The sequence below is a fragment of the Genypterus blacodes genome, unplaced genomic scaffold (genome assembly GCF_046128005.1).
Source record: "Genypterus blacodes isolate CSIRO-AG114 ecotype Tasmania unplaced genomic scaffold, CSIRO-AGI_Gbla_v1 ptg000061l_1, whole genome shotgun sequence".
NCBI classification, from domain to species: domain Eukaryota; kingdom Metazoa; phylum Chordata; class Actinopteri; order Ophidiiformes; family Ophidiidae; genus Genypterus; species Genypterus blacodes.
The window spans coordinates 237,748-260,819 of NW_027466873.1; positions in this window are offsets into that span (position 1 = coordinate 237,748).

The window sequence follows — 23,072 nt, forward strand, 5'->3', positions numbered from 1 at the left end:
TGTGACACCATGTTGCGCGGCCTGGTAAGCCTGAAGCTGCTGCTATGCATACAGTATGTTTGTTTAACATGAAAACGATGATTGGAAATGATCCTTTTGTTTTGCTTGTAGGCTGTAATTCCCTGGTGTGTAGTGAGTATATGAAGATCATTTGCATGTGTTTTCTAAGGACAGAACAAAGGAAATGGTTTTCTGTTTGCAATGCGATTCTTAGGGCGCAGTGCTGCAGTAGTTTTGATGTTTATCTTAATTCATCAATGAGCAGGGGGGCTTTGAGGGACTGACAGAGGATCATTGAAAGAACAGCTTTTGTGGAGGTAAAAAAACAAAAATGCAGCATTGAAATTCTGCACCAGAGGAGAGAGAGAGGAGAGGAGCTTTGAACCAGTTACCTGTCAGTCTTTTCTGTGTTTTTGTGTGAGGAGATGAGTGAGAGCTCGCTGTTCCTCCTCCATGCTACCTCTCCCCAGAGCCTGGGCCAAGCTCCTGCATGGGTTTGAGGAAAGTTGAAAAGTTGTGGACTTTAAAAGGGGAAAGAGAAAACCTACCTTGCTTTTCAACTTTCACATCACCAACATACACAACAACAGCCCCATCTCAGCACAGTCTGCATGGGGATAGGAAATGTGAAGTAAAAGCTGAGAGTGAAGCACACAGTCAGAGAGGACAGGCACGTTCCTCCACCCATTCTTTCAACATTGCATTCTTCACTTTTAATATGAAAAGTTAAACATATAAAAAGCTGAAGTAACGCATTCAGCCGCAACAACAGGCAACAGTATGAGAAATGCTATTAAACACGGTAAAACAACATATACATTAAGCTTAGTGGAGAACAGACCTAAAGGAAATTTCTGTGACATCTAAATCTTGTGAACATATTTATGATCAGTTTAACTAATTTTTTAAGTTATTTATTAATTTATACCAGTGAGAATTAATTGAAAATATTTATTTCATACAACACGTAGCAAATATGTCTTAAAATGTATGTTAGTGTAGAGTCTACATCAGAACGTTGTGCTTAGCTGAAAATAATCCTCACCCTTTTGCCAATGATCAAGTATTGTCTGTGGACATGGTAGAAAATGAATGAAAATGTCTCAAATATATGGGAAATGTGTGTCCTGTGACGCCCTCCCACAGATCTACAGCTCCAGTGTGTGAATGATCATCACTGTTAGCCCTCTAATGAGCCACTCATCTCATCTTATTGTTATCATCACCATCCACACAGTACTGCTGTCCAAATTGTGAACGTTCGCCAGCCGTCCTGACTGCCTCCATTTGTCTCAACACTTCTCTAAATCACTCCTCTCTGAAGCATCTAGTGTGCAGTGTGAAACTGAAATGCTTTGTCCAATTGGTTCCACACTGCAGTCACTACACTACAGCCAGTGGGAAAGAAAACGAGGCTGAGGCTGAGAAAGAATAACGGGTAGAAGCAGCCCATAACGAGCCTCATCCTCCAGCTTCATTAGAGTGGAGGAGTCCCTAACCCCGGGGGGAGAGGTGCTATTCCCACAGTGCCCATTGCACTTTTTAACAAGCCCCTGTTCCAGACACAGCCCACCAGAGAGTTGACGAGTCCACCTGATTTGTCAAGTCCAGCCCACTAGCACATTTTAGTATAAACAGGAACCCGCCCCAGATTATGGAGGTCCTATGGGAGCTCCTGGATCCTCTCTCACACCGCCTGCTTGTGTTTGCAAACAAGGCTGGAGTCTGTCTGTGTACTCAATAAGGCATTAGGAGGTAAAGAGCCTCATTCAGTACACAGTAATTTGACCAAAAACACCCAACATGGACCTCAGACTAAAACTACAGGGGCACTCATTAGAGCCCATACCTCTGCCAAGGCCCAACAGGCCTCCAATTATGTCTCTCAATGGTTATTGTCTAGAGTAGACCATGATCACCCCGTCCCACTAACCAACACATTTTTGATTGTGGATTGTGGTTCCAATGTTATTGACAAAATTTAACCGTTAGGTTGATTGATGTTAATTTGTTTTTGTATAAGTAGTGAGGGAACAAGAGGGACAAGATTGGTAACATAGACTGATTTGTTCTTGTGGTACAGCACTTTTAGAGGTCTCAAGTTTTCCTGACAATTCTAGCAAATCAGTAAGGAAAATCAAAAAACAGGAATAAAAACTTTTGTCCAGACATTCTACATGTGACATAGTACACTATACTGTATGTACATGAACAAAGAAATGCAGTGGAAAATTAAAATAATGTTGGAAAATCAAATATATGGATGTGGATAGACCAGAAGAAATCCGATTCTAAGACTCATAGATCAAAAGTTAGAGGTCAAAATGTAAAAGTGGTAATGACAAAGCCACCGTCAGGCTGAGCAACCTGACCAAAATGTCATGGGTTCTTTCCTGGATCATGTCCAATCTGACCACCAAATTTCTTGAAAATTGGTTCACAACTTTTTGAGTTATCCTGCTAATAATCAGACGTACAAAAACATAGCCTCTTTGCAGAAAAAGTAATTAACTGAATCCAGTGATCAAACACATATACAGCAGGACCAACCTCATCATTTCATTAAGATGTTGATGATACACATTAATGTCATTTCCTGATTTTTCAGCAGGCTTCATAGCTGAAACAACATTATCACAGAGACAGCATGCTGCAATCCATTTACTAGAGGGGTCTCTGTAATAACTCTCCAGGTACGTTTAGCTCATATTCGCAACAACTGCGTCTCCTTCGAACAGAAGGAGGAGACACAGACAGTAATCACTCTGTTTTCCCTGAGAAAACGTTGTTATTATTCAAACTTCACTGTGAATAATTGAGCAAGTGAATGTGCTGGGAAGAAATGAGTGTGTGTGTCTGTGTGTGTTTGTGTGTGTGTCTGTGTGTGCGTGCGTGCGTGCAAGCGTGCGTGTGTGTGCGTGCTCCTTCTTAGCATTCGCCTGCTGCCTTCCCTTTGAGGAGCAGCCATTACTAATCGCTAAGAAATTTCCTCCCTTTCCTACCTGCGGGCCTGTCAGGTCGTAAATGAAAAGGAATTAAGTAGAAATCCATACGTTTCCAACCCTCCTCCCGTCCCTGCCCGCCCGCACCCCCGCACCGTATATCATTAGAGGAGCAAATTAAACATTAGCGCTTCGGCTGCCGCTAGTTTGGGCTAATTGCTAATCAGCAGTAAAAGTTGCCTGGCACGGAATATTGCTTACCATAAGCTAAAGGTAATTTGCTTCTCAAGACGAGCTAGACTGGCTCGTCTGTTGTTGTCCAAAGTCCATACCTAATTACTGCCGCAGGGTGATGACAGTCACTCAATGGAGATTAAGACCGAGGCGAAAAATGGAAATGTGCCATAATGCTGGAATGAGCTAGAAGTGCTTCTGTCTGCTTTTCTTTAATTCCCTCTCTTTCTCCCCACATGGCTTGCTGCTGAAAGAGATGGATTCTGGGAGGAGAAGCCACCAGCAGTGCCACTGCTCACTGCAGCACAACACACATTCATTTTACCCTTCATTATAACCATTTATTCACTTCAAACAGGAAATCTAATCACTGTGAGCATCACCAACATTCCTCACTGACTCAAAGGTCAATGGCAGTCATGTTTGTACTGTCTAAATGCTACTGGAAGGAGCGCTGGTGCTTCTTACTCCGAAACAGAATATTCCTCATTAAACATTAACATCCCTCACTAAGGGATATTTCAAAGTGCAGGTGTTCCTGACTTTCCTCAACACAGATTTCACTCTCAAGATTTAGATTTGTAAAATGTCACACTTTTATGGGAAACAAAGAGAACAACAAACAGAGTAGATGTTTTTCTATATCCCAGCTCTGGAGTTCATTCGAGAGGTTTTTTGAATGAGATATTATAGGTTTCCTTTATGTTTTTCTGCTATGATCACTGGTGCCTGGACTAAATCTTGTTATATTGAGCTCACTCTCTCACTCAGCACACAATAAACAGTAAATACAGTACATTGGGTCACACATACATTTCAAACTTGCCACTGCCCCTCAACAGAAAAACAAACAAACCCAAATATACAATCATAAACATCTGAAGTTAATTTCATAACATAATAAATTATTTTTTATTGTTAAGTAAATAGACTACCATCTGAATGAATGCAAAATTAAATTAAAGTGTATCAAAACATGAATTTAAGGCAGCTTAATGAATTTCATTATGAATCAGCAACGGTTAATGATTGAAAGGAATTGATTAATTAATCAGAAAAAACTTGAACACAGTTATGAATTTATCATCACCGAGCTAGAAGAGCTTCTATCCAATTAATCAGCGCTAAGTGACACCAATTGTTTAGACAATTTCTGAAGGATCTAAAAACGTAAATTTCACATACATTTGTCAAAATCATATTTTGGCAAATTTTTGTGTGCATGATTTATTGAAGAATAAAATGTGCTTTATAAGATGTTTACATCCTTATCAAACAGTCTCAGTTAAAGTCTGTTATTGACACAGTTACAATATTTGGACTAAACATGAGGGAGAGAAGCAGGGTTAGCAGAGCACTCTTGAGTCCCCAGTTGCCTTCCTTAGTGTTGTGCCTGTCAAGTTGTAGTACATGTTAAAACAGGCCAGTTCCTTCTTTTCAAGAATAAAGTTTGTCTTAGTCACCAGGCACAAAACGAAACCTTAATTCCTTTTTTAAATACATTCCATGATGTAACATTGGGTCTCCCACACCGTCAGCTGTTCCTCATGTTTGTGAAGCTCATGGTTGTTGATCAGCAGATAGAGATCATGGAGTTATCCCAATCAACACTAATCACACCCGGGCACCATGCATATTGGGCAGAAATGTGAAAATTGTCAAAAGTGGAAGAAGTTTACGATCTAAACAACTAATCAAATATTGTTGTAGTTTATGATCTAAGCAACTAATTAAATATTGTTGAGTGGCTCCATTTATGTCTCCGACTACTATAAGGTTAATGCAAGTAAGAATTACTAATTGTATGTCAATTAAATAAAAAGCAACCTATCCTGCACCTTGTTGCCACATGCACAAACAAACGACAAACAAACATGCACACGCTCTGCCGTCAGTGACAGTGGCTTCTTCTTCAGCATGCTGCAAATGCTTCATCTTTGGAAAAGAATGTTTTTTCACTTAAGAGCTGTATTCCAATGTGTTCTCAACATGTGTGTTAGGGGGTTTCAAGGATGGCTATATTCATGTCAACTGTGACATCATTCATGACATCATTATCTGGCGTGCTAGAATGGTTCCTTTCATGTCTCCCACTATGGTTAATTAATGCGAATAAAAAACAAGTTGCGATTGTAGAGAATGGTTCTCCTTGCAACTTCACACAAACAAACAACTTTTTTCCCCCAATAGTTATCTCAAGGCACTTTTCACAAAGCGCTTTTAAAGAGAACCTACATTCTTCCAACAGCACTTTCCTCTAATGTACAGAGGAACTGGATTAGATCATGTAGATGTGAAACACGTTAAACTGTTAAAGTTGCAATTGTAGATCAAAGTAAAATCCAATGGAAGTTGTTTGCTTACAAATCTTAGATAAATGGATTTGACCACGAGCTAACATCCTATTTATAGCTTACTAGCAGCTAGCAACTGAAAAGGTGGTCTGGTTCTTCTATTTGGGAGATATAAATCAAGAAAAGCATGTCCAAAATCGCTATATTTATATACAGTATGTATATATATATGTATATTTATTTGGCCCACCAATGCAATTGTCTCTCTGTCTGTGTAAAGCCAGCTCTAACCCCAATCAACATGGCTTAAATATGTTACGTAATGTAATATCTCTAACAAAATCATGTTGCAATGTTATAAAAAAAAATTGTTTATATATATATATATATGAATATGTATTCAACAGTAGGATTATCTCCTTCTGTTAATGCATTGTTTAACTGCAACAAAAACCCAACACATTACTATTGGCAGGTAAACTGCACTTCAATATTTTGGCCAGGGGCCTGCTGCTGTATCACAGAGCTTTAACGCAGATCACTGTCACAGTGTTTGGTGATAAATGTCATGTGTGCTCTGCTGAAACCTCCATCATATCAGCACACTCACCACCTTAAATTCACACTGCATAAAATGTCAATATGAGCCTCTTAATTGGGTTAGCCCTATTCAAAATGATCGCTCCTGTGTGTAATGTGTTCATGAAAGTTGTGTGTATGATATCTTACCCAATATCAGTGCCTGTCCTTCTTCTTTCAAAGTCTAAAATAACTCCAAACCATAACGTTCAGCAGCCAATACTAGCTGATGGAGAGGAGGTATAGGTGTCTCCTGCGTGAAAAGCAGCCAGGTTGAATCCTGGTACAGTCCAATCAATACCACGTTATAGATCGTAATCACGTGAAGCGTATAATCGCCTAAAACCTATCAATTATATAGAGAGAGATAGCTGGGGCCTCCAAATCCTGGCCCGCAGCCCTCTTCCTCCTTGGATAAGGATCTGAGATTGGGTCAGGATCATTGGGGCCGTGCCCAGGCCGGCCAGATATCAGATTAATGACCACTCCAGGGGCCCACAGCTCAGCCAGCAGTTAGAGGGAAAGGGAGCTAAATAAATAATACATCATTTGGTGTGAGAGCTGACATAATTATCAGAAAAGACATGAGCTCTCAGGCCAGCGCATGAAATAACAATAACAGCCGAGGCACATCTGATACATAGATCATACAGCCATATCACTGTTTGGAAAGCATGGTTCAGTAATATGACATGTCATGGGCAAGGCTTCTAGTTAGATGTGTTACATTTAATGACACACTCAGATACTGTATCATCAAAACATTAAGTTTAAAAGTTTCATATCAGGGATCAGCATGACTGGAAAAATGGAAAAACAATGGATTGCATTTACACTCATTCACCATTACTGGTGAATAATATTGATTTGACTTATGTTGTGAACATTTTAAGTGCAATTTCAAAATGTGTTTTTTAGGCCTGGAAATGTATGAAGTATCCCAAAGGTTTGGAAAGGTCGATGTAAAATGTAATAATGTTTATCATTTTGAAAAGTCAAGCTAGAACCTGGGATTGACATTTTATTTTCCTAAAAATGTATTGTCATGTCATCTTAGGATACCTGCCAGCGATCGTTGCAATGAGACCTGCCTGTAATCTTTCCAAAACCTGTACCATAAGAAAAACACTGATTAACTAATAGGCATTTTTTAATGTGCAATATGCTGTCTGTTTTATTCATAAGGAGAAAATGGTGGGATAAACACTATAATCACACCAAATACCATGATAGGATATGGTCTGCTGGTAGTCTCACTATTATGTATGCATCTATAAGCAATGTTACATCAAGTTGAGGCTGGTAAATGGTTTCGATCTGCGTATGATTGCACACGAACACCTGTATGGATATTGTTGGGCACATTTTGAGCAGACAGACAATGAGCCACACACCAAAAATATTGGTGTATATAAAAACACCTATATGTATATGCAGTTTGTTTATAGATCGTATATAGTCCCAAGTCTGAATCCTGGATGGCAGCAGACACTCCCCTTTTATGGGAAACTGCACCCCATTCGCATAACGCACCTGAGAGATGCTCAAATCCTCCGGTAAGTCTGAGGTTGGATTACGGGAGAGCGCAAATTTGGTATTAAATCCCACTTATGCACAGAATTGCACTACCATGAAAGTCCAAGTTCTCCTAAAGTAGACAGAGTAGACAAAATGAGTGTAGTATAACAAGATTAATGCAGGTTAAGTCAATGCCAGTGCCACTGTAAGTGGAGTATAAAGGGTTAAGGTAATAAAAGTTATTAAATATTTTTAACCACCTAACTCCTCACCTACTGAGATCCAATTAAAATGCAGCAGAATCCAGTTAACAAGAACACTTCAATGCAAGGTATAAACAAAAATTGTATCCAGATAGTAGAGGGATCTTTCAGTCAAAACATCCAGAACATTCAGCATGTATACCTTCTATAGATCACCACTTCCCTCGACTGATAAAGTAAAATTACGGTTAGATTAAGACTGTTATCCATGACAGAGCTCAGTCTGAAAGGTGTTTATTTCCTGATCAAAAGTGTCTGATTATTTCCCTCTCTGTCTTTTCCCTCAGTAAATACAGTGCTTCCCTCAGAGTCGGTATACTGACCCGCCCTCTGTGACCAAACCGGTAAGCAATTGGCATTTTCCTGCTGAAACACCTTGTTGCCAATGGCGAAGCAATTAAAGTCACAGGAGCTCATTTTACATGCGTGTGTGTGCAGCTGAAATCTCCAATAAGGAGGCTGCCTTTGAGGTTAGTTGACTCTTACAGCTGCAATGTGTGGATGTGGAGGCCTGCTCTGCCCTCCACCCTCTGCTTTCATTCAGAAATGAAAAACAGCCTGATGGTTTTGGGAAATCCAACTACAAAAACAAATATGTATATTTTCAATTTATCTCACCTCCCATACCTGTCTGTGCTCCCCACAAGCCTTGGCATCTCTCCTCGCTGCCCCTCCAACTCACTATTTAAATTCAGGAATTCCTAAGCGGATTTTCTCAATTTAGCCATACTTTTAATCTTTGGCAAAATGAGTGATGACTTCTTTCAATAAAAAAAAAAACTGACAGGCTTACAGCGCACACCGGCGGATTAGTTTCCTGTGGAGATGAGGTTTTCCTTTGTGCCGCTGTGTGTCTGTTTGATGGGGTTTAACAGGAAGCGTTCGTGCTGAAATTGGATGCAGCAGGGATCGTGGGTAGATGGCTGTGGTTCGATAGAGACCACCAAGCAGCAACTTTGCCCTGTGCCATTTCCTTCATTTTCCTTTCTCAGGTCTAGTGACTGAGCCTTTAAACACTCATAGATACACACACATTTACAAACATATATTTATATATTTATTTATATACATCAACACAGAAATGCACACACACACACACACACACACACACACACACACACACACACACACACACACACACACACACACACACACACACACACACACCACAAAGCATCATACACATCAGCACATATGCTGTTAGAAATATGTACACCAGCTTTGAATAGGTCAGTCAGTTCAGGTCAAAACCCACCTGCTCCATAATCTATTGGATATTCCACTTTGTTGACCAGCTGCTTGTTCCTGAACATTCTTTTAAAGCAATATGAACACACCAGCAGTGTTTAATATTACATGAATGCTAAATAGTAACACAAATGACAAAATGAATCAATGAAAGAAAGAGAACAACTTTGCTTGTGATCTGATTACAGGGGGAGTACGGTGATTGCATGATTTTATTACAAAATTAACATTGAGTTTTATCACTAAATTGTGTCATTTTGTCATTAAAAAATCTTTGTAATGGAATAATCTTTACTTTTACTTACTGACAGGACACATCCTTCTTTGTTGTGACTGTTTTGTGACCATCTGATAGCTGAATCTAGTACACCATGTAAAACTGACCAGTCACCAGGTTCTTATACAATCAAGTACGTCAGCATAGCATTGTGTCACTGAAACCTGACTGAATATTTATCATATCTATCTCAACAATGTACTGTTCAGTTAGTCTAAGCGCTATGTGATTGGTCTATCTTGAACAGATGTGTTCTATCAAAGTAATGTAAACCACCAAGGTATACATTATTCTTTACAGACCTCAGTGGCAGAATGGGAAAAGCTGATGTGGCTGGATCCAGATCAGCAACCGAATCGCCACCATGTTCTACGAAGAGATGAGACTGTTTATGGATATCTCACCAGGCTCAGGTCGACGTGAAGGTCGAGGAGGAGGCAGAGAAAGGTCAAAGACTTTTGTGTGGCAAAACGATGACATTGAGCAAGAGAGTGTCCTCTGAGAGTGGAACCCCACAGGCTGATTGACGAGCAGAAGAGCCGAGGACAGTGAAGGATTGTTCTGGTTTTGATGCAGCGACAGACAAGAGGTCAACCTACACTTCAAACACGCGAGACCACCAAAACACACACATAACATGAACAAAGAACTTCAGAAGCAATTGAACAAATTGAGTCTACACAGAAAACAGCAAAGCAAAGAGAAGAGAAGGCAGCTGACTTAAACAAGTTATGATGCTATGAGAGAGAAAAGAAAACGGATCCTAACATTGATTTTGATCCCTGGTTTATAAGATGCACTGCAAAAAAAGATAAATACAGTCAGAAGTGTTGAGCTCCTTCCAGAAACAGAGTGTAAATTGATAGATTTCACAAAAAACAATATCTACTAAAGGAAGAAGCAGCTGAGGCCATTAAACCAATGTTTAAATCCCTCCTTGATGCTGGATTGATTATTCCATGCTCCATCCAGATTTACTGTTTCATGACCATCTGATGGCTGTATCGAATATACCATGTAATACTGACTGGTCACCAGGTTCTTATACAATCTTTAAGTACGTCAGCATAGCATTGTGTCACTGTAACCTGAATATTCATCATATCTCATCAATGCACTGTTCATTTAGTCTAAGCATGTGATTCGCCTGTCATGTGACCTTGTCTTTATCTATGTAATGTATAAAACCCCTCTGGTGGGAGGAGTTGAGAAGGCAGGACTCGGGTGCAGCAGGTAGGTAGGGGGAGGACGTTCTTGAATTCCACACCCTTCATCTTTATCATTACAGACTGCTGCTTGGTGAGGTATTTAAGAGACATTGAATATAATAGGAACCTTTCTGAGACATCAGTGAACATATTTGTATCAAACTTAACTTAATTTAGACCTTTCAACTTTGTGTTGCATGAATCCATACGGGTCCATGAACTCGGTAAGTAAATACCAAAAATAAAAAAAGATTGATCTAATTAAGACATCATTTTCAAGAATTCAATACAATCATTGTATTACTTTTATTTATACTGTGATGATACTGTGTTAGGATATTTTTTGCATAAAACGCTAAAAATGATTGGCACTGATCACAATTTTGCACCATCTAATACCGCTGGTGTGTTGGTGAGTGTGTTGTCTAAACCCTAATCGATGTGACATTTAATTTGAATGGTTTCCAGTTGGTTAAGCAGATGTGTTTACACACGCTGTCACACTGAAGTCCTGTGTGGACACACAGCAGAGGCCATCCTTCTCAAGCTTCCTGTTAAGGAAGTAAGCAGTGCATGTTGTTGAAGTTGCATTTAGGGTCATGACAGATGGGTTCAGCTCATCTGGGCTCAGACTGTCTGAGATACACGCTCGGCCTGGCTGGGTGCCTGGAGTTAGCATCCACAGCAGCCATGCTCACTGACGAGAGTATCCATGGCCCACCATTCTTCCTATACCTCTTTAATCCAGTATAGAGGACTTAAGCTGCTTTGTTTGCTCATTTGACTGTGTGGGTGCCATATCCCAGAGCTGGGTGTAGGATTAGTCGGGCATTGTGTCAGTAGCTTGTGATGATGCCGGGTGGCGGGATGGGAATTCTTGATTAAACAGAGAAAGTAGAAACAACAACCCCTGCTCTCTTCTGTGAGGTGACTGCGCTAAGGTAGCAGGGTCCCTGAAGTACGCACTCCATCCAATCCATTGGATACATTTCCACAAGATCTGTTGACTCATGTTGCTTCAGCAGCAGGAGAAGCATTTAAGTAATGTAACAATGCGGCTAACACTGGTGAAATAGCCATTCTCATCATTTCCTTAGATGTGTACATATATTAACATGAGCCAGTGCAAGCTGAGAAGTGTGACAAATGGGTGGAAATGGTTGCCTCTGCACGGTTTTTCACTAGGTTGAGCTGGTGGTTGGAGTAGGAGAGTTTGGCATTCCTTTTGGAGATCTGCACTTGGCCTACCTTTCATTAATGAGGATTCTCAGTGAAAAGGTAGCTGATGAAAAGCATAATGACATCATTTACTGGTTAAAGGCAGTGGGCAGTTCATCCATTCCATCCACTGACCCTCATGGGTGCTTCACTTTAGTGTGACTGGGTGAGGCCTGAAGACAGGTGACACAAACACCTTTTGAAAAATGTTTGGTGAAAGCACTGCTGGGAGACTTTCAAAGCCCTCGCTCATGAATCCACAAAAAGGCAATTTCCGAGATGCTTGGAACTTAAAGTCTAAAGGGGATATATTGTAAGAAGAGCATTCACATCCATCATACTGAGTGGAGATGAGCTTGCCCGATGTGGAGGGATCTCAAAAGTTTGGCTCAGGCTGAGTGCGGTGACAGCAGGTGAAAGAGAGGAGTGAACGCTGTCTGAGAGGAATGGTACTGAGCCACGGCAATTAGAGAGTCCCACTTCTGAGGTTCACCTGACATCAAAGAGAATAATTCAGGTCTCAGCGTCGTTCCTTTATTTGATTACGGCCGTTCTGACCTCTCATCGCTGTAGCCACAATGTGTTTCACCAATTAGTTTTGCTGTGTGGATGCAGCTGATGTGTTGTCAGAGGATGAGAGGTGGCACTGAATACCTAATGTTGTGTCTCAATCTGCAAATGATTCACTCACTGCATACATTTTTAATAACTGAACCTTACAGCACCGATTGGATTTCTTCAACGCCCAAGGTCACATAGAATGTTCGAATTGAAAATATAGATATTTTATGTTTTTGACGGTCTTAACCATCTTCTCCTCTCCCTCTTTCTCCATTTTCCTCCCTCTCTTATTCTCTCTTATGCTCTTATTCCCTCTCTCTCATTTGAAGCGACTATTAGTGTTTTAACACCACAGGAAAGCGGCTTCATTGAAATGCAATGAAAACTGCACAGAGAAGGCAAAGTTAACTAATGGGCTCAAATTTTCAAACGAATGCAAGATTAAAGTCAATTGAATCTCCCATTGGGTTTTGACTGAAACCCTTTGAAAAGAAGCCCCACAGTGGGTTTCAGAAATGAAAAATAGGGCTTGTTCTAAAATATTAATAACATTTTATACCCTCATTACGGCAAGCAATAACATTTGTTCAGAAACTTACTTCTGTCTTTACCTTGAGGTGGTTCATGAGCTGAACCATTAAGGTGGTGTGACTGTTCACCTCATCATCCTCAAACACAGTGGAGCAGATGTAGCTCATCGACACATCACAGGGAGGGATTTCATTTCAAATAGACTATATTCATATTTCATCTCTGGCTCTACAATCAGCCGTCATTTCTGATGCTTATTTCATTGGGGCTGTTTTTGAGCAATGATCCAGATAAAATGGATGAGAGGGAAGACATTCCCTGACAATATCACAGTGAAAAAAAGATGGAGAGACTGAAGTGAGAAACAGAAGTACAGAATAACCAAACAGAAGAAAACAGTGGGGGAGGGAAGGAAGGAAAAAGAAGGTGTTGTCTGAATCAAAACCTTAGAGAGAGAACTACACGCATTCCTCTGAGGACACTTTTTTCCTTCCATTGCACTATTATTTAAGGAGCACACACAGCACATCCTGCATCAACTGTGATGGCCTACTTTTTCAACTTTATATACTATGAATTAAATATATTTTACAATACGTGCGCATATTTCCATAAACGAAGTGTGAATTATAAACGAACAACATTGCAGACATTAGGGAAAGTCGCTCTCATTCTTCCACGAGATGCAACAACTCACACGCACACATACACACGTCCGCTCTCTCTCTGACTGTCTTTGGAGGATTTAAATGTGTCAAAATTCACATTGGAGCCTGAAACAAAGAGCAGCAGGCCCACAGGAGTGACAGGAGGAAGATCTGAAAACTCTCCGTCTCCTGTAATGGGCTAGAAGTCATTAAAAACATCACTGCCGGCCTAATTAAGACGGGACATCTGGTCTTTCCTCACAGAATGGATCGCAGCAGAGTACAAATAACTCCTCTATGACAAGTTGAGAGGTGTCATACATCTCAGTGATCGTCAATCAACATGGGAGTTATGGAACTCTTTCATCATTAACGAGCAAATGCTTTGTTTTTGCAGTATGAAAGAAATCAGTTAGACACATAAAAAAAAGATTTGGTGTTTTGCTGCTCAATCTCCCTTTTATGTTGTTGCCAATTAGTTGGAATAAACTTTACTGTGTCTTTGATGATATCAGCCTTTGGCTAGAGTCTCCTGTGCTGCATTTGGTCACTTTCATATAAAATGGGTCAATAACTCATTTAGCTGTGAGAACCCTAATGCCCTGAAAGCTACAAAGGGATCATGTGGATGATCAACTAAATCCATAATTATTTACTTCTTACTCACTATATTGTATGTTATATTGTATTGATGTATGTCCTGTAGTTATGTGCACATATTCTATGTTACTTTGTCACTTATTACTTGACAGATGGCTGGTCAAGACATGTATATTGTCTAAATCTTGTCACCCTACTACATACTGTTCCTCTTGGTCTGTCTCTTATGCCTCTGTAACACCTGGATTTCCTCTCTGGGGATCAGTAAATGTAATATTATCTTATGAGTAAATAGCTCCAAACATCAGACAATCATCAAATGAATTGTCCTGATTGCTCTCTCAGGGTTTGTCCCTTTTTGTAACCTCCTGCTGACAATACATTCCCCTGCTTATTATATGGCTACTTACCAGAGAAATATATAATTTCACAGTACATTAATTTTAAATGTATTTATTACAAATCAACTTCTATTGAGATAAAAAATACCATCGAGAGCAAGAAATGTGGAGGGAACAGACGCCAGTTTCACCCAGTAACCCAATAAGGTCACACATCTTTTGTTTTACTTAAAAGAAGGTTTACTGAATTTATAATTTATTGAAAGTAATTTATTTGCAGTTGCAAAGAGTAACACTACAAAGTTATAAACTGGGGCAAGCAAGCTAAAGCAAGTTTAAACTAGACTTGCAAGCAACTTTGAAAGGGGCCCAAGCCCCCTGATGTGAATGGTAAACCATGGTCTGGGGGCAGTTGTAGGCATTTCAGGTGACCAGGAGAACTTTCCTTGTATGTTCTCACTGCGAAGGAAATTAGTAAGTCAATCTTAAATACTTGGTTTCATAGAGACATAACTGTCTTCAGTAGTCATGTTTTCTGACATGGTATGTTTGTGTTTGCAAATTTTCGGTCCTCAACTTTGTTTATTTTTGGTGTCACAGTTGTTGCTTCCTCTGGGTGTAACGCCGGGGCCACGCGGAAGCACCGTGAAGTGTCCCACCAACGAAGTTGTGATAAAGGGGGCCACCGCAAAAGGTCTGGCTGCAAGGCTAGCAAATGGCTACTGGCACAACTTCACTAAGATTCACTGGCTGTGATCCAACTGCAACAAACATTCACAGAAAAATCCTCTGTTCCTAGTTCATTGATATAGAAGTAAACTCAGCTACTCTGTTTATTTCAACTTAGTTCTGTGAGTCGCTACACTCAGAGAAAGTGGAGACTGCCAGACTGAGTGCACTGTGGCCAAGCGAAACCTGGTTTCAAAAAGAGCCCCGCAACCTTGGGGTTACCTTTGAGTCTGACTGTTTTTTTTGATGGTCAGGTGACCAAAGTGACATTTCATTTGTGGATCTTGAAAAAGTCTTAATTCACATGAACATTACACAGCCTGGTTCTCTTTGGTTTTAGTTTTAGTTTCTCTTCCTTTACTTTTCTCCCCATCGTATGCAAACATTTATTGAATTATTGAGTTTATTTCATAAAAGACTACTCATGAACTTTATTTGTTTCTGTGGCCTGCATTTGAGTCCTCACCTTACCCCTCCTAAGTAACTCATGAGAGAACAAACTGGCCAGAATGGACTCAGTGGGTCAATGGTGGGTAGGCAGCTTGCCTATTCCCGGTGGCTGTCTCCTGTGGGCTACCTTCAGCCGTTCAACTTCCTGCCCATCAACAATCCAGTCCTAATTCCACGGACAGCAGGATAATCAACAGTATTCCTTGCTGTTTGGTCTCTGGCCATGTGGCTCCAGTAAGCACGGTACTCAAGTCTGCAGTTGTTGCTCCAGCCTCCAAGTCTCCAGAACCGGCTCCAGCCTCCAAATCTGCAGAACTGGCTCCAGCCTCCAAATCTGCAGGAGCTGCTCCAGCCTCCAAATCTGCAGGAGCTGCCCCAGCCTCCAGGTCAGCTAAACCTGCCACAGTCTCCAAGTCATCCCATTCGGTGCCCGCATCAGTTCCTGTTTTGGCCAGTAGCAGCAGTTGCCGTCCACACCTACATCTTTTCCTGTTCCGGCAGCACCAACATTCGCCTGGTTGCCTGCCTCAGCCTCTGTCCCGACGCCTGCAGCAGTCACCTCATTGCCTCCCCTGTTCGACTCCTGGAGTTCGGTCCAAGTTGGGGACTTTTTATGCCTTTGGGGGAAAATCTGCCTGTATTTAGTTTATCATATTATAAAAGACTACTAAGCAATAATTAGCTTCAGATTTTTTAAAAACATGTATGCATTCATATTATAATCAATAATCACCATCAGCCATGAGGTTGTAACCAGCAACATGTATGTCTAGCTAGAAAGCAATTTAGTTATTGCATTAGTTAGTTAATCGGAGGTAGGTGTCAAAATCAGCTGAGGGGACAAAAACATCCCAGGTCTGATACAGCTGAGAACCCCACTGAACAAGCTTTAAAAACAGATTCCTATTATGCACTGAGTGTCAAATAAAAGGTATGGTGTTCCAAACCTCAAACCAATGGAACCACAGTGACTCCACATTCATTACCGCTTCACGTGAATCCAGCTGTATAAGTCATATAGACAACAGCTTATACCATGAGCACGCTTTATTATGCATCACGTGCAAGCACAACATATTTTTAAGCATAAAAAAGAATCTCGTCAGACACTGAAGGAGCCAAAGCATGAAAATAATTGGAGCCCAAGGGGTAATATTTGTTCTCCTGAAATAATAATTATTCTTCGGGTCTTTGTGTGTTAACAGTAAGGCACCGGGGGAGAGCAGAACCCAGCCTCATGTTTCCACCGGTAATCGTGTGTGTGGTGTGAAGGCAGCTGTAAGTCATGCCTCACTGTTTACAGGAATATCTCTGACATGGACTCATTACCTCAGCTTTATGATGGACCATGTTAGAATACAGGTTGGTTGTTGTTCACTGTGGTGTCTGAAGGTAATCAGACTCAAAATACCTTAAAACACATTTTTACAACAGAAGGAAACACAGGGGTTTGGTGTGACAATGGTGTTTTAATGTTTCATTGTAAATCAAGCACACTGGTCTCATAGAATAATCACATTTCTCAGTACATTTAATGTTAAATGCAAATTTTCCTCAGTCAACATTTTAGTTGCATTTACAAGAACAATGAACATGGGACTGGCCCGTGTCAACTAATGAATATTAAAAAGGGAATGGCAGTTTGTAAATACCTGTGCAAAGTATGGGTATATGCAGCTAGTTTTACAAATAGATGAAGATTGGACTTGAAGCTGACACAAACAACCTCAAAACCCACGGATAGAGATCTAATCACAAACCAGTCCAGATTATGATCATGCTTTTTAATGTGACACGTACTATAAATGCAACTCCTGACATTAGATTTCATTATCCACATAATGTATAACCATTGAGATCACATTTTAGAATGTAATAGGGGCCTTTTTCTTGTCAGCAGGTTTGCAGAATGCCATTTCACTTTTTTAGAGTGAGCTCCAATCTGTCATAAGGCTCATTCAAACTTCAAGCAGCTCAAAGATGAAGTTAGCCACCTGTCACTCTGCAGTGAATTTTTGTTCAAATGTGATTTTCACCTGTTTGGTATGCTGCTTGTACATAATTTTTGAAGCCAGTACAATTTATTGCATAATGTTGTATGATCTCAACATGTATGTATTGCACGTTTCATATGTGAGTTCTGCAACATAACCAGCAACTATATGCTTTGCAGACAGTAAATGCAGTGAAGTAAGATAAGATAACATAAAAGAATATTGTCCCGAGGGAAATTACCGAAGTAAAAAAGTAGATTCCATTGTAAAATGTAATGGAGAAAAAGTAGAAAGTATAGTGTCAGTATTAAGGAAATGTACTTAAGTAGCTGAGTGGAAAGCTTCTTTAAGTGATGAAAATTGCTCCATCAGTGCAGTGCACAAGCATAGAAGCACTCTCAATCAATACCATATCCTATTCCACACCTCGGATAAAGAGATATAATAAATGAATGAAAGAAGTCCTTATTTAGCCTAAAATAAGGCAATTTCTATGTAAATCGGCAATAAAGCAGAACTTTTACAAATGCATAAGCTCTCCCATTATGACATGTGGTCGTCTAAAATCGTTTAGCTGCTTGATAGCAGTCATCTTATCTCCACAAGTATTTGCTTATACTCTTCTTATATTAATGTTTCCTACGATATTAAGCCGTCCTCCCAGGAGATAAATATCTGCTGTGTAGCAGCCACTCACACCGCAGCATTTGATTATTTAGCCAGGTAATTCTGTCATAGACACTGAGCCGCAGCCCAGCAGCCACATCATATTAACTGCAAGCAGAATATCAATTTCAAATTGAACCTTGGATGCATTATTGATTGACCGCTGATATTGTTCTGTGAAAATCAGTGCCATTGGGTTATTGTTTAATATGAATGATAATGCCATGCCTCTATGTGGAAATAAGGTCCTGGTGTCCTAGCCTAGCCTGTGGAATAAGCTCTGATTGACTGGATTGATACTGGTGGCTTGGGAGGGAGCAGCGCTGGTGCTGGTTGAGCTTCCTTCCTTATTAGATCCCCATCCAGCGCACATACACACATGTATGGAAGTTTTTACTTTGTTCGCTATTTTGTATGACTGATTCATTTTGTTGTTTGTGCTGCATCTTTTCTGTTTACCCTCTTGTGGCAGCCGTGAGGTAAATTATGCTCTGTGCAACTTTTCACCATCATTAAATTGCATTCATTCTGACAGCATTAATAGAGTTACTGTAATGTAGTGCTTTTTAATGAATCAAACTAAAATTGAAAATGTGTCCTTGTGTATTGACTGGGAACAGGTTGGACTCAAATGCAGGACTCACACATGGAACCAGGTTTCCAGAAATCAGTCTTTAATAACTTATAAGGTCGGTACACGGGTAGACAGTCAGTGGAGGCAGAGCTATCCAATTCGCAGAGGCAAAGGCAGTCGAATGGCGAACTATATTGAACTATAGAGTCTGAGGGGCCTAGTCTGCGGCCATTCTATCATTAGATTGTTAAGAGATATTCAGGCAGGCAGTAACGACTTTAGGCTATAACTGTGCGTATGTTTACATGCACACAATAGTCCAGCTAAAGTCAATATTCTGTCTAAGACATGTAATTGAACCAACAGATTTATGAGCTGTGTTCATAAGCACCAGTTAAATTTGGTGCCAATGTTTTTGCAAACTACTGTCCCTAAAAACAGATCCCACCATGCTTGATTGAAGCAAATGGAGCTTTTTTCCTGTTTTCCATGGATCCATTCTACAGACGATGGATCTGGTAAGGAGAGATGGGAGTCAAGCAAGTCTCGAGTCTTAATCTTCAAGTCATTGTTCAGGTCAAGCAAGTCATAAGTCAAGTCATACACGATTCTGATGCTTTACCAAAGTTTCCACTTTAAATCAGGTCTCGTCTCTGCTTAGGCATTAAAGCCAGATCTTCCATTAGGAAAACTGGAGAGAATTCACAATAGAATAGAAATGTTGCTCAAAAAGCAACACACTTTTACACGCACAGTTAATATTAATGTTAACATCGATCATGCTCAACAAAATGTTCACTGCTCCAATGTCTTTTGGCGAAGACAACAAACAATTACATTTCAATCAATTGTTCAATCAAGGGCCATGTTGTTGCTGTCAATTGTTCTGGCTGTATGTGTGAGAGAGAAAGAGAGAGAGGCTGAGAAAGAGGGAGAGGAAGAGAACACGCCAACTGAATGAGTGCTTGACTGAAGCAGTAAACACGGGCATCGATCAATATTTGGGTACAGATCTGCAGTGTCTCAGTACTTTAGACTATGGTATTCTAGTTTGATAAGTTAGTTATCTTGACTGACAATGGCCGACTCTTTGGCCCAAACGTGATCCTACAATCACTTTCAAATGTTTGAAATATGCTAAATGTGTGGAAAAATACGATAAACTGGAATGACCCGAGAGACCCGTCTACACCGCATTGTGCTATGATTGACCGGTGCTTAACAACACCCTTACACTGCCTCACGCAAGCATGGGCCTGGCCAATCGTAGAGCTTGAAGGGTGGGTTTTGAAAAGAACTACCCTGGGATCAATAATATACGCCAGTCTGCTCCATGAAGAATGAGTTTCTCCATCATACATGATTTTGGAAAAATGCTAATATTTAATTCTTAATTTTGTGAAATCACATGATTATCGCTCTAAAACCCACTTAGTGAAGGTCAATAAAAGGGAGTTAAACTAAAAGTGAAAAATGCTAAAGTTTACTTTCCTAAATCTAAACACATGCAGCAACAAGTTGAGAACCAGCCTACTGTGCCTCTGTTCCTACTGTACCATATTTGTGATACAATCACAAAAACTCAGGCTCAGCATACAGGAAGAAGACCAGCCAAGATTCAGTGCCCCCAATAAAACCAGCTTGTAAAAAGTTGCATTAATATGCAGGTACCCTTTGGCAGGATTTCTGCAGAGAGGGCCCTGTGTTGTATATGGGCTGCAGAAGATGTTTGGGCGTTCTCCTGCCATCAGTCAGAGGCTCTGGCTGCTGATAAGTACATCCAGTTGTGGGTCATTGATTTATTCAGGGTGCTTTCTTTAAATATTCACAATGTGGCGATCCACCGAGGCACTGTTTCTGCCTTGAGAGCAAAAGATGAGGCAACATACAGCCAAAGCAAGAACGAAGGGTGCTTAATTATTTAATGAGTCAAAAAATAGTCAGAAGCATGGTTCAACCCTCTGAAGAACACAGTGTGTATGTGTATGTGGCAAGTCCCTTCTATTAAACTATTCTATAAAAACACAAATGGGGGCATTTAACACACATATCCACACACACACACACACACAAAATCTCTCTGTAGCATGGTGGAGCTGGCACGTCTTGTGACAAACTTCTTCCGCCTACCTGGGAGATAACAATGATCATCCTTTAAAAAACAAAAAGACAAAAACCTTTCAATGTAATGTAACTGCTGTCAGCATACACATTTACAATGAGTCAACATCCTGATTCAAAATAACTTTATTAATGAGAGGAGGATGATATAGGTGAGGTTTTTAACTTATCACGTGAAGGCGTCCCAGTTGTAAAGATGTGGATAGTTGTGACTGAGATTTATATATATATATATTTATATATATATATATATATATCTTCTATAAGTCACATGAAATATAGTCGAACTATGGCCAAGCTGGCCTGATGAGATTGGAAGTTCAGATTCACTTCCTTTTCAATCAGATTTTTCATCAGATTTTCAAATTCTGATTATAGAAGTGACATGATGAGACTAGTGTAACCTAGTAATCGAGTTTAATGTAAACTCGTGTAACTAGTGTAACCGATGTGCTTTGTAAATTTCCCTGTTGTGGGACAAATAAAGGATTAAAGGATTATTTTATTCCTGGTTACATTCCCCATGCAGATTTGATTTATGCCAAATGAGAAATAACACACACAGTGACATGTCACATGAACCTGGCAGTGTAAACATAGCCTATGTGGTCCATCAGATCAGACCACAATGCCTCCAGTGAGCAATAACACCTTGCATTAGTGATTTTCTGGAAAACCTATCTGGATACAGATCTTGTTTTAATGTGTAAATGCTATAAAGCGGGTGATGATTGTGCTTTGATTGTCATTGTCATGATTGCCCCATCTGTTTCATACAGCAGCCCTCTATGTGACCCTACGTATCACACACCATTTGATGAGGACAGCACTTGTCTAATGGACCTTTAAGAGCTCATTCGTTTGATGTAATTATTCAGATGTTCCTCAGACAGGGATCGTAGAGGTTGTTGCGGGTTGCTTTTGAGGATGGCTGAAGGGCATCTGCAAACTTCCCTTTGCTGTTGTTCTGAGACCAATAAAGAAGGAGAAGGTAAGAAAGTCATCCTCCAAGATTGTGTGTGAACAGGCGTCAGCTGATAAAACGTCCCAATCAGATCTCAGAGTGGGAAAAGACTGAAAGAGGAGCAGCAGATCAGGCCTGAGTCAGCACCAGGCCGAACCCTTCACATCAAAATGGAGATTGAAAAGCTCCCAAAACTCAGACACAATGATCATATGTCCTCCTCCTTGCAACAGAGGCATAATTACAGATGACCCAGCTCCATTTAATACATCCTGACACAGGGCTCATAGCTCAGATTTGCAGCATTCTGCAGTTTTCTCGTCCATACGAGTCCAATTATCCTGTGTCCTCAGAGCCTTTCAGCCTCACAGTCTGAGGAGAAAAGAAAGAAAGTACAAATTATTTCCACAAGTTTTATAGTTTATTGGGCAGCTGGAGTTAGTCTGCAGATTCACACATTGCATTTATAATTACATGAATTTCCTTAAAACATCTTTCTCAGAACTACTAACAGCACCTCTCCTTTTGACATTTTTTCACTTTTTTCATCCCTCTGTTGCTACTCCATGTTTCTTTCTTCAAATCTTCCTCTTATGTCTTAACCTTGCCCCTTTTCCAGTTATTTCCTTAATTTCCTTACTCATTTGATCAGAAAATACGCCTTGCTTTATTCTCTTTATTCCTTCTTATTTGACCTTTTCTCCCCCCATTCCTTTCTTCACTGCACATTTCTGTTCTGCTGTTATGTCAGTTGATCAGAAAGATGCACAATCTAGAAAATGTAAGTACATTAGAGTTAGTAGTGTCTCCGCCATGTTAATACCTTATTCATGAATGTCTATTACTGGCCTCTTTCAGCTTTTAAATTAGCATAGGCTCTACTTGTTGTTGGATAAATTATTGATGCTGCTTTGAGTTAGCTCCATAAAACACCACCCCTACAAGGGAGAAACATTTCACTGTGTAGAACATGTCTCTAAACAGATATTTGTTATGTGTGTCAGATGATGTTCAAAGTAACCAATGGCAAATGGCCATAACTTTATGAGGAAATACAAACTAAACGAAAAACTGACTTGGAAGCTCCAAAACCTACATTGTACTTTTTCTTTT